General features: G+C 40.9%; 1 pseudogene; it reads right to left on the reverse strand.

The window, feature by feature from the left end:
- Nucleotides 1-6,114: 6,114 nt before the first annotated feature.
- On the reverse strand, nt 6,115-10,980 carry LOC119597612 (annotated as a pseudogene).
- Between the last annotated feature and the right edge of the window lie 985 nt (nt 10,981-11,965).

The following is an 11,965-nucleotide window of genomic DNA, read 5'->3' on the forward strand; positions in this document are numbered from 1 at the left end:
CGTAGCTCATGACCACCGGAAATGACTGCACGCATCTTGGCTTCAGTCATGGTCGCTGTGCGTTGTCTCTTTCATGACTCATAAACCGAGATTCGTCACTTTGAACCAACATGCCAAAGTAGGACTGTGATATCTCTATTTGTGTCAGTCTTGTTAGTTCTGTCCATCTAGATTTATCTGCACTTCTTGCACCGTGTAGTTGCCAGTACATTCTGTAACTTAAACATATTCTTGCAATAACCATTTTCCATTGTCTGATTTGACTTCAGTGCAAACCCATAGGAAGGTTTGCTATCTCTATACTGTCGTGTTTTTAAAATCAGATCTACTATTTCTTCCTTATGAGAACTTTTCATATATGTGCAACCCTAGCGGGAGGCATCCCAAGATCTATGTTAACAGTATCTTATCATTATCCATTCTAAGTGTTTTTGTTCTTGTTTTACGCATTTTTTTTTCTCTATTCTTATTTCAGCCTGTTTTCCCCCAAATTTCCCTGACCTATTTCATGCCCTCCCCTGCTATTGGGACATTTGCAACGGAAATGATCATCAGATTCGTTCTCATCACACGAGAACAAATCTGATATAATATTGTCAGGAAAGGCCTGATTGTCAGTCAGAAGAAAAAAGAAAAAAAGAAAAAAAGAAGTTATTTCAAATGCCGTGGTTATTGTTCCGGCACCGGATCTCATCACTTTGGGGCTATTCGTCTGGCATGCATGCTTTGTGCATGAACACTCACGCAATCATCAAAAAAACACTGGCGCCATATTTTGTCTTAGTCACCGTTGATGGGAAATAACAATGGATTCCACACAGGACCGAATAATGACAAGCTGGAGATTTTCAATGCCAATTTAAAACCATATTTATACTTTTCTGGGGATCATGGCCTGGAGTCCCTGTACTATCACCCTATCTATCTCTGCTATTTATTTTCCACACGGGGACCTTTGAAAACAAACAAATTTGCAGAATACTGACAAGCTGGAGATTTTCAATTATATGGCAAACAATAAATTGCATCCTGCAATATTCCTGGGAAAATAGTTATACAGGATAGGTGTCCGACTGATAATGCTGAAAAAATATCCCAACAGACACGAGATACGACAACAAAAATCGTGAAATTGTTAGACAATTATCGCATGAGCGCAAGCGCGAGAGCGTGTTCTTGTGTGAAAGTGCTCTCTTGCAATTCGGACAAACTCTTTTTCACGGCGACAAACTTGCAAATTCATTCCCAACATTGAAACAATCCATTGTTATCCACCATCAACAGTGGATAAGATAAAAAAGTGTGTTCATGCACAAAGCATGCATGTCGGATGAATAGCCACAATGTGATGAGATCCGGTGCTGGAACAATAACCATGGCGTATTTCAAAAGCAAAACACTCATTTGTTTTTACAACCAGTTTATCAATATCTGTAATTTCTAAAAAAAAAAAAACCTTCCCATAACTTATTGTGCCGATATTGGCTTCAATACACTGAAAATATGCTGCAGATACTCCTATTAGTGATAATCTTGGCCCCAACAGCAAAGAGGGTATGAAAGGCGCCATGGAAATTGTGGGGTAAAATATGCATACAGACAACATAGAATCAGCCACTACATTGTGACAAATGGATGCCATCCTCCACATATTCATGACAGGGTAGAGACTACGGCTGGCATGTGGGAGTGCCTGATGCAGAGTCTGTCTGTTACGGGAGCAGCACACGAGCATTCTGCAGTATAATGAGGCATTATCTTTGAATTTTAAATATTGCTTGTTTATCCAGCAATTTTCCCGGTCCCTCTCCTGCCCTCCTGTGCTATCAGGGCCAAGAGTGTTGTTTGCGGCATAATTCCTACATAAACACGTCCCTGAGAGGCCGCGAGGAATCCAACGACACCAAATCATCACGATCAGTTACATGAAGGTATTGTGGGGAAAGAAGGAAAAAAAAAAAAAATAAAATAAATAATAAGTTCGTTTCTATTCTGCAAGTCCCTCTCGTAGGTAATCGCCCTCTCTCTCTATCCCTTGACCAAAGTGGGTTTTAAACGAAAATCGAAAAAATTTGGGCAGAACAGCTGATCCTCAAAACAAAGCCAAATATTTCTAAAAAAAAAGAAAAGAAAAAAAAATCCCTCCCTCAAAATACACGAATACACAGACAAAAATCAACGATACAAAAATCTGCAACAATAACAATCAAAAACCAGCCCCATCCTCCCTGCCGAGAATCTGCAAAATAACAGCCCGGACCACTCACTTTCTCCGCCACGGCCTCTGTCTGCTGCTGCGTCTTGACCTGTCCCGCGAGGGCGTCCGAGAGGTTCACGGTGTCCTTGTTCTTCTTGGAGGTGGAGATTCCCGCCGCCCTGACCAAGCGCGGGCCGGAAAGCGGAGGGATTTAGGCGAATCACTCGGCCGCCGATCCTCGCCAGCGACGCCATCTTGCTCACTGCCGGGGACGGACGACGAGCCTAAAGTATTCGGCAGTTTGGGATTCGGAATGGAAAATATATAGGGATGGTTTTTTATTGTCTAAATTGGTTTTATATGTACAATTTTTTTTGTGGCATGAGGATGGATTCTGATTTCATTATTAGAAATCATAGTGTGTAGTGGTATTTTAAGGTTTTGTCAAGTAACAATTCTCACTGAAGGCATTTTGATAATTCAGTGACGAGTGAAAATGATAGAGTTACGAAAGGAGAACGAAGAAGGAAAATAAGAAAAAAATCCATAGAAATCTATATTCCCTGGGGGTAACGAACTAAAGAATATTATCTGCTGAGTAAAAATCACTGCAATTTTTTTTTTTTTCCTTTTTTTCTTTTCTTTTCTTTTATCGCATAAATGGAAATGGACTATTAAGAAGTTCCCGGTATCATCATTATTACTATCTTTATCAATACTTAGCATTTTCTTGCAATCATGATTCCTATCACTTTGTAGTTATGATTCTCATATATTCATGATAACGGTGTTGATGATAATAATGATGTTGGAATAATCAAAGATGGTTATTAGTATAAGGGTGCTTTTATTTCATGTGCCTCTGATATACCCCATATTACCTAAACTAAGGTGAAATTCTATTTTGTTAAGTTACCCATGTAAAAGTATGGTTTCTTTTATCCTAACGACGTTTTATATCTGAAATGTAAACAACCCTCTGTAGTACCACGTGGATGATCCTCCTCAGTACATAGTTAAGCGCAGCAAATCTGTGTCTTACTGATCCCCACAACGAGACATATTTGCACCGATCAGTCAAACGTGCTTCATACACGCAGGGAAATGAGTTCTCCTGCCATATCAACAAATGACTGATATTATGATTACCATAGATATTGTCAGTAATAGCGTTGCTATTATTATTATTATGATACTCATTATCGTCATCTTTAATATAATTATTAATACATCATTATCTTTATCATAATTATCAGTATCGCTGTCCATCCGTCCACAATAATTTTTAGCACCTCTGTCTGTTTCCCCCTAATCATCCTCATTATTACCTTTTTTTTTTTTTTTTTTTTTTTTTAAGGTAGGTTCATGTCTGAGCCGCCGTGGTCACAGCATGATACTTAATTGCAGTTTCCATGTTGTGATGCTCTTGGAGTGAGTACGTGGTAGGGTCCCCAGTTCCTTGCCACGGAGAGTGCCGGTGTTACCTTTTAGGTAATCATTCTCTCTATTTCATCCGGCTTGGGACCAGCACTGACTTGGGCTGGCTTGGCCACCCAGGGGCTAGGTGGGCAGTCGAGGTGAAGTTCCTTGCCAAGTCACTAGTTATTACCTAGTGCCTCTATTTGATGTTATACTACTCTTACCACCCTAGATACTAGAAAAAGAAAAAGAAAAAAAAAAATCCTGCGTACGGGCCACTGGATAATAGAAATTATTCCACTCTCCCCGGAGCGAGCTCAGTGTTTGTTATAAGAATAATACGTCCAATTTTACGTGTGACTTCCCTTTCTGTATATTTCACTTTATTTCAGTATTATCTCAATTGGTTATTATAAACACATGAAATAACTTTATACATTTAATAGTGTACTTACTTATACAAGTGAATTCTCTCGTCTCCTGAGAGTCCAATTTCTCCCCTTGGAGAATACGAAGAGCGTAGACCCTCATCTAGTGTACTTAGTATGGTCACACGGAATTCAGTACGGTTTTACCGGACTTTGGGAAATCTACCAAAGATATACCCTCACGAACGTTCTTGTTCGACGACAGGTAGTACTGACTGCGGCGCAAGTGCCACGCCAGCACTATAGATTATCACCCTATGTCCCCGAGACAAAGTGTCTATAGTGCCCTGCAAACACCTAAAGGCTTATCCCCACCATAGGATAAACATCACACACTTTAGCTTCAATGGAATGTTGGACTTCCCCTGAACTACCATTCCATCTACCATACAACCATTGGAAAATTCAAATCTATGGTGTATAGCGGTCTTACTATGTCAGGATTACCATAAAATACCATTCTACGCTACTACCATAAGTCTGACCGTTGACATCATTATTATCAACACTGTTATTATTACAATCAGTATCATTATCTTTATCATAATTATCAATATCACCGTCCACAATAATCATTAGTTCTCTGTCTGTTTGTCTGCCGATCGGTAGGCTGTAGGCTGACTCAGGTGCTGTCCACAGCCTATGCCTTAGCAATAACTTTGGGGAGGCATGGGGGAAGCGTCTTTAAATCCTCTTTCAAAAAGGGTAATCAAACATGGAACTTTCTATTGGGTAATCAAACATCGGAACTTTTATTTCAACACTGATGAATTCAATACTAGGACGGCTGTACGATGACCCTTCTGAACTTCATAATATAATTTGTGAACTTAATTATAATTAGCACTAAACCAAAGCATTACCTGCTACAAAAATATAGCTAAATCAGGTGGATTCTGTGGAAGAGAGAGAGAGAGAGAGAGAGAGAGAGAGAGAGAGAGAGAGAGAGAGAGAGAGAGAGAGAGAGAGAGAGAGAGAGAGAGAGAGAGACTGTAAGCGCCATTTCACATGCTTAGATTATTCGTGGCAATTCAAGGTGACTGATACCACTGCGTCGTACTCGCTTCACCATTTATTGGAATGCGGCCAAACCTGTAATCAATACAATATCAATCGTAAGTCAATATAATAATAATCATAGCCACTGTCACAATTCCATTCACTTTTATACCAGAACTTACAACATTACAACTACAGAAAGAATACATTTTACTGTTTGCTACGAATGTCATTACATCCTGTTACTTAAATTAAACAAAAATATACATGGGCATGTATCTACATCTATACATGTATGTGTATGGTACATACGCATAGCGGCAACAGTCAAGGTCTTTAACAGAAGTCCTCGGATCGGTCCTTATGTCCGTGTTATCAAGCCAGTAATCACTCAAACTGTTCTATAAACCAGTGATGGTCCCCCGCCATTTATTCGTCAATACTTGGGCAAGACGTAATTCAGCACATATATCAGCACGGAGGAACACGACTATGGCATTATCCTTATCGGAACCAATGAGAGAACTATCATCCCGAGCCCTAGAGAGGGGATATATACGTGATGCTGATGCCAGCAGCCACGCCGTACCGATGCTGATGACAGCGGCTACAGATGATATACGCTGATACTGATGCCAGCAGCTATGCCATGCCGATGTTGATAGCAGTGGCTACAGACACTGTATGGTACAGAGTTTGGCACAAAAATATAAATAATGAGAGGACTTTATAGCACACACAGACTTGTGTGAAAAAAAATCATATCGCACTGTTGGAGGTCCTTTGGTAGGGGAAGAGAGACTACTGGGTTACATCCATTCTTTATCAAGTTTTTCTTCGCTCCATATTCCTATTCTTTACTGTGGTTCCTTCGGTATCCCTACTCTTTATTGAGGCTCCTTCGCTTCCATTCCTATCCTTTATTCAGGATCCTTCGCCTCGCACACGTTTCGAATAGGACTAAGAAGCTCATCAGGATCTACTTTGGTTTTACCATGTGATGGGAGGCTGACTGACCCAAAAGTCATGGATTTTGTTTTCCTTTGTAATTATCAGTGTTATTTTATTTCATTTAATTTTACTTCTCTCTGTTCTGTATTGCACGTAGGCCTTTCAGCTGTACATTTATCTCTCCGTCTGTCTCTTATGACTTCCTTTGATGGCTCCTCTTAGGTCACAGTGCAATAACCTGGAAGAAATGAAACAGGAATTGGTTGTTAAAAAATGGTATCTTTCTCTATACATAAAGAAATAATTATTGAGAATATTAATTACATTTCATTCTGTTTTTTTCCTTGTACTGTTTTCCTTACTCTTTTATTTTCATATTAAGTCTGAGTGTGACAGAGAGTTCGAGCGGTCGACAGAGAGAAATAAAATGTTTCAATCATTGTATCACAATTTCTCTTAAAATCTGCTTTAATACAAAAGAACAGGCAACAGAAGAAAATTAAGATCATCATGCGAATCCTCAGGAAATGTGTCAGACAGACTTCAACCAAAACCCTAAAAACCACAGAAGGAAACTCACCTCCTCTGGATACTTTTGGTGCTTTTTTCCTTTCGACGTTAATCTGTGTTGGCCAAGATATGAAGGACCGGACGCTGATCGTCTCGCGTCGATCAGCTCTTCCTTTCAATCGCGTCTCGAAAATTTCATCTGTCATAAAGTAAGGTGACATGAGCTCTGTGACAAAGGCTGAGGAAGGTTGAGTATGACTTCAGAATCTTAAGAGGAGAGAAGGACAGCACATAATGCAGACAGAATGGGATCTGCACCTACACTACGTTTAGTCTCAGAAAAGGACTAATTGGCAAGTCAACCACAACCCTGGAAGTTGTCTGACTGGCAAACTTTTTTTTTCTTGTTTATTATCACTCTACTCACCTGGTTCCTCATACCTATGTGAACATACATTTGGATTTAGGAAATTTATTTACAAATATTTGTATTACTTTTCTAGTAAAATTTGCTGCCTTCAACACTACATAATTATTATTTCTCTAAAGCGCTCTAGGGTAAGTAGCCATTTCTTCCTTTCATGAAATGGACAGAGTATCGTAACTGGAAACACCACCTAACATAATGAGGGGGAACAACTCCTTTCCTTTTTGTAAGACGAAAACCACCCATTGCAGAAAACAGGGAAGAAAGAGCGGAACCTACCGCAGCAAGGAGGGAACACGACAAGGGCCTTCTCTGTTCGCGTGGTCAGGAGCACCTGCAGGGCGTCACACACCCACAGCAATGTGGGGGGGACCTTCCGCAGGTTCAGCTTCAAGAACCCTTCGTATGGCAAGTCAGCATGTGTGTCAGGCATGGGACAATCCAGCAGGCATATTTCTGAGAAGGAAGAGAATGGTTGTCATAGATGCAGTTTTCACAGATTTCACAAGTTTGAAGCTAAAATGCGATAATTACAACTATAATGACTGTCTTGATATAGTTATTACTCTCTTAACTAAACTGATTCATCATTCCCATTCATACACATCATAGAGAATTCAACACATGTCACAAAGGACTAAGAACTCTTACCTAGCCTATAAAGATACTTGAGATGTGGGAGCCTCCTAGCCAGAGCCCGCAGGCCTTCCCCGTCTGTTGTAACGTCTAGATTTTGAAGAACTTTTGGTAGAAGCTCTATCTCGACTTTTGTCAGGGATCCAGAGAAGTCTGAAAAGGTGGCAGGCTCAGCATTCCTTCATGACTTCATTCACGAATGATGTATTTATTTTCCTCTCTAAAAATGCTGTGCTCTGTACCTGCTGGGATTTTCTCTTTCCTTAAAAAAAAAAAAAAAAAAAAAAAAAAAAAAAAATCTAAGGAAAGAATGGGGGACAAGCTGTCACACATATGTTGAAAGCAGTATTGGACGTAGGCTAGCCTGGTGATGTGTAAACATGGGGTGTTGAATTCTGAGAGCAAAGATATATACCTTTTTCAGGAGGAGTACTACATCACTCCCAAATACTCATCTTCAGACAATAAAGGATCACAGCCCAGTAAATTAAAATACTTCAATACGGAAAGGATATTGGACAATATTTTGATATAAGGAATTTTTTAACATCCCAGAAGAAACTAATATTTCATGGAATCTATGACCTGCAAAATTCACACAGCATGTGTGCTCGCTTTACATTTTGATTTTTGATTTTTTCACCAAATATGGAATTATTGAAAAAAAAAGAAAATATGCTAGTAGTAAAATGCTAGTAATGATCTTTGTATACGATCCACCGGCAGATCAGCCCAATGACTTCTGTCCAGTGAAGTGTGAACTCACTCAAGTCATGAAGTTTCCGCAGGAGAGGAAGCCTCTTGAGCAAAGCCATCATCCCTTCCTGTCAGATGAGGTTTTTCAGTTTTCTGAGGCTCTCTGGGAGGAATTCCATGCCTGACGCCGCCAAAGAGCCGTTAAACTTCGTCAGTTGGGCCAAAGTTCTCTTGACAATTGAATATTTGAGACAGGTCTCAGACATGTCAGTGTCCCAAATCGACGCGTATGTGAAGGCTAATTTCTATGTCCGTTTTAGCCAACTCTTCGAGAGCGCAGATTTGCTGGTTCGGTCTCAGTTCTTCTTCTTTCTTTTCCGTAAATACTTCAGAGAGCAAGGCTTCATGTAGTCAACCAGAGGCACAAGCTCAGGCAGGTAATTCCCACCAATACTCAGGATGTCCTCGCTCTTTCAGTATACTGGCACATACTTACTACTATTTTTGGATGTTGTTCTGAAACCATTACCATTTGGAATATTCTGTCACATTCTTCTAGTGATAGTTGGTTCAATGTATAAGATGAAATTGATAATACTGTTGCAAACTTTGGCCTAGTAGGTCCTTATGTGACATTGCTAAAATACGAGTAATATTAAACAAAATATCTACCAATAACATTACACTCTCTGTTGATATACTAAGCCATGACAGTCGTTTTGCTTCCTCAATTCCATCTGCATAAATTTGCAATATAGGATTACTTCTCACCATGAGTTCTACAATTTCTTCATCCAGTGGTAATACCTTCATACAAATTTTTCTCCTTGTCTCAATGTCAGTCAAAGTTGGTATTTCTTGTAACTCTGCCAAATCTGGTATTGGCATTGTTGACAGCTGCGTGGTTATGTAGCCAGCAGCCCAGTACTCTTGGAACTGATTGTGTGGGAAGGACCAAATAACAGTGATAAAAAGGCCTTGTCGGGATTTCTTTGAGACCAGAAATCCAGAAAATATTTCCTTGTAAGGCAAATTTAGACTCTCACACTTTGCTTTTAATTTTCTACTGTCTCTGACAACAGGTCATGTTCACGTGTTTTAAGGCCTTGGAGAGCAATCGCCTTCTGGAACTCATGGTATTGCTTTACTTCTTCATTGACACCATGAATGTCTTTCTTGCCAGTCTTTCCTGATCTTGTCCATCATAAGGGCTGTCAAATCACCGTAGATGTCTGGTGAGCTCTGACCTGGTGTCTCAACTTCACGTATGACTGCCAGTGTCAGGTTAAAGGAATGTCCAGTGTTCCCTTTTCTAAATTAATGGTTTTCAGATTTGTGACAATCTTCTCCTTCAGCTTTTCCCTGCGAGTTGTATCTTGTTACAAGTGCAGTCCAGAGTACTTTCAATAAAATGTGCCCGGTCTTCCCGCCGTATCCCCCTGATTTCAACATTAATTACCTGCCTTTTATTCTTCATTATCTGAGTTAGTTCTTTTGCACAGCCTGGTCTTGTTGGTTATCCACAATACGCATGGTTTCCTGGTAGCATAAGAGATCAGTAATGAGTTTCTTTGCCTTTTTGCTCACCTCATCATAACCATCCAACAGAACAACAATGTTCATTGCAAGGAACAGATCAACAAAACATCAGTAGTAAGTCCAGATCCCTGAAATGTGTTATCAAGAAGACTCATGAGTAGGTTATTCCAACTGCTGATTGGTGCAGCCTCGCAGCTGTAAGTATAGTAACAGTGAAGCGTCTTGAAGTCCCTCAATTTGTGAAGGATCTTTCACCGACATCTCCAGCATGTGCTTCAGCAGCGTGGTCTTCCCTATTCCTCCTTCACCTGATATTACAATCACTTCAGGCAGGCGCCATTTCGCGTTTAAACCCTGTAGCAGATTCTTGTGGAAATGTTGCAGGGGATGCTTTTGCTCCTGAGATGGCGATAGAGTTGACGTTTTTCCCTTCCGGGTTGTAAAAATTTAGACTAGGGGATTTTCAGACTGGATACAGCCCTGAGCAGAGTCACGCCCCCAAAATTGGGGGTAAGACCTTGAAGTTCCTGCCGATTTCCCTCTTTCTTTTTTTGTTCCAAGTGCTTTTGAAAACTTTTTTTTCTTGCGTATTTTGGGGGAAGTATTCAGGTCATACTTTCTAGGGGGTTCTCTAACTTTCGCAGAACCCCTTGGGAAAATACTGCTTGATTTCCCAACCTGATCACAAATTTGGGGATGTTTTCCCGCATCGGTTCCCAGTAGTGGGAGGATTTGGACACAAATTTGGTTTTCTAAACTTTTTAATAGCTCCTGCCCACTCTGCTGGACCTTTTGTGTGCGAAATGGGGTTTCCCTCATCAGTTTTAGTTTTAACAATTTCCAAAGGTTACCCGAAGGGGGGAGAAGCCCAAAGCGGGGGTTAGGGGGTCGGCCGTCCAAAATAAGTTGAAGAAGATGTGGAAAAGAGGAACAAATTCCTTAAACGGGCACCCTTTTCAAAAAGTGCCCTTTTTGTTCACTTTTAAACTTCCGTTGTAGTCTGCTTTTTGGGATTTTCCCCAGACTAAAGAAATGGCTTTTAATACATGGCCTTCCTTGGTACAGCCACTAAACCCTGCACAAACAGCACGCCCCTTTTTTCACGCCACCTGGTAGGAAGCCATTCACCGTGTGCCTTGTGAGCTGGGTTGGGTGGAGGGTTGCTGTTGGGTTGCCATCTTAAGGTTTTTGTTTTAAGTGTTTTAAAATCTGTTCTCGTTCCCTGTCCACGCCCAGTGCCAAAAGCCCCTTGCGCACATTCCAAAGCCTCTGAAAAGGGGAGAGTCTTTTTGGGCTGTTTGTACTTTTGAAATTCAAATTTTATTTGTCTTTTAAAGCATGTGGTAATTAGTGGGGGGAAATCTAGGGTACTCACATTTTTTTGGGGGGCCCCCGACCCTTTAATAAAAAAACCTGCCCTAAAGACATATTAAACTTTCACCACTGGGGCACACACCAACACACACACAACATACACACACACACACACACACACACAAAGGGAAAGAGAGAGAGAGAGAGAAAAGAAGAGAGAGAGATACAAGTAAATTATAAATTTATACTTATAATCTACAAAAAATCACTGTATAATAATTTCCCGGGTGAAAGTAATCGAAAATTAATAAAAAAAAGTACCGCCCATCCCTAATATATATATATATTATATAATTATATATATAATATTAATATAATAAATATGTTGTGTGTTTTGGGGGGGGTGCTTTTATGTGCAGGTATGGAAGGGGATGGGGGGGTAGCCTAGATATTTTTAAGGGTTTTTTATGCCTTCCGCTTTCAGTTCCCCCCCCTAGCCTTGCAAAAAAAGGGGCAGCTTTGCATAAGTCTCCCCCGCCAGGCCAGCCTCCTTTTTTCACAAGACTTTGCAGTGCCTCCTTGTGGCCACCATGGGTAATGGGGACCTTGGGTCCCAGGCTAAACTGGGGGGGATCTCAGACACGGAAAGCCCAGAGTTGGGGCTATGGCCCCCCGGCAGTGGGCATACCCCGGGTTCATACCAACCCCCTTTCCCCCACCACCCCGGGGGTAATGGGGCGGCTCGGGGGAGGTGGGCCTTTCCCGTCCCTCCCCCCAAAAGCCCCTGGAACGTTCAAGGATAATGGAAATGCTGGGGAAGGGGGGGGTTTTTCCCCCCCCACAAAACCC

Source organism: Penaeus monodon, chromosome 39, assembly GCF_015228065.2.
Source record: "Penaeus monodon isolate SGIC_2016 chromosome 39, NSTDA_Pmon_1, whole genome shotgun sequence".
NCBI lineage: Eukaryota > Metazoa > Arthropoda > Malacostraca > Decapoda > Penaeidae > Penaeus > Penaeus monodon.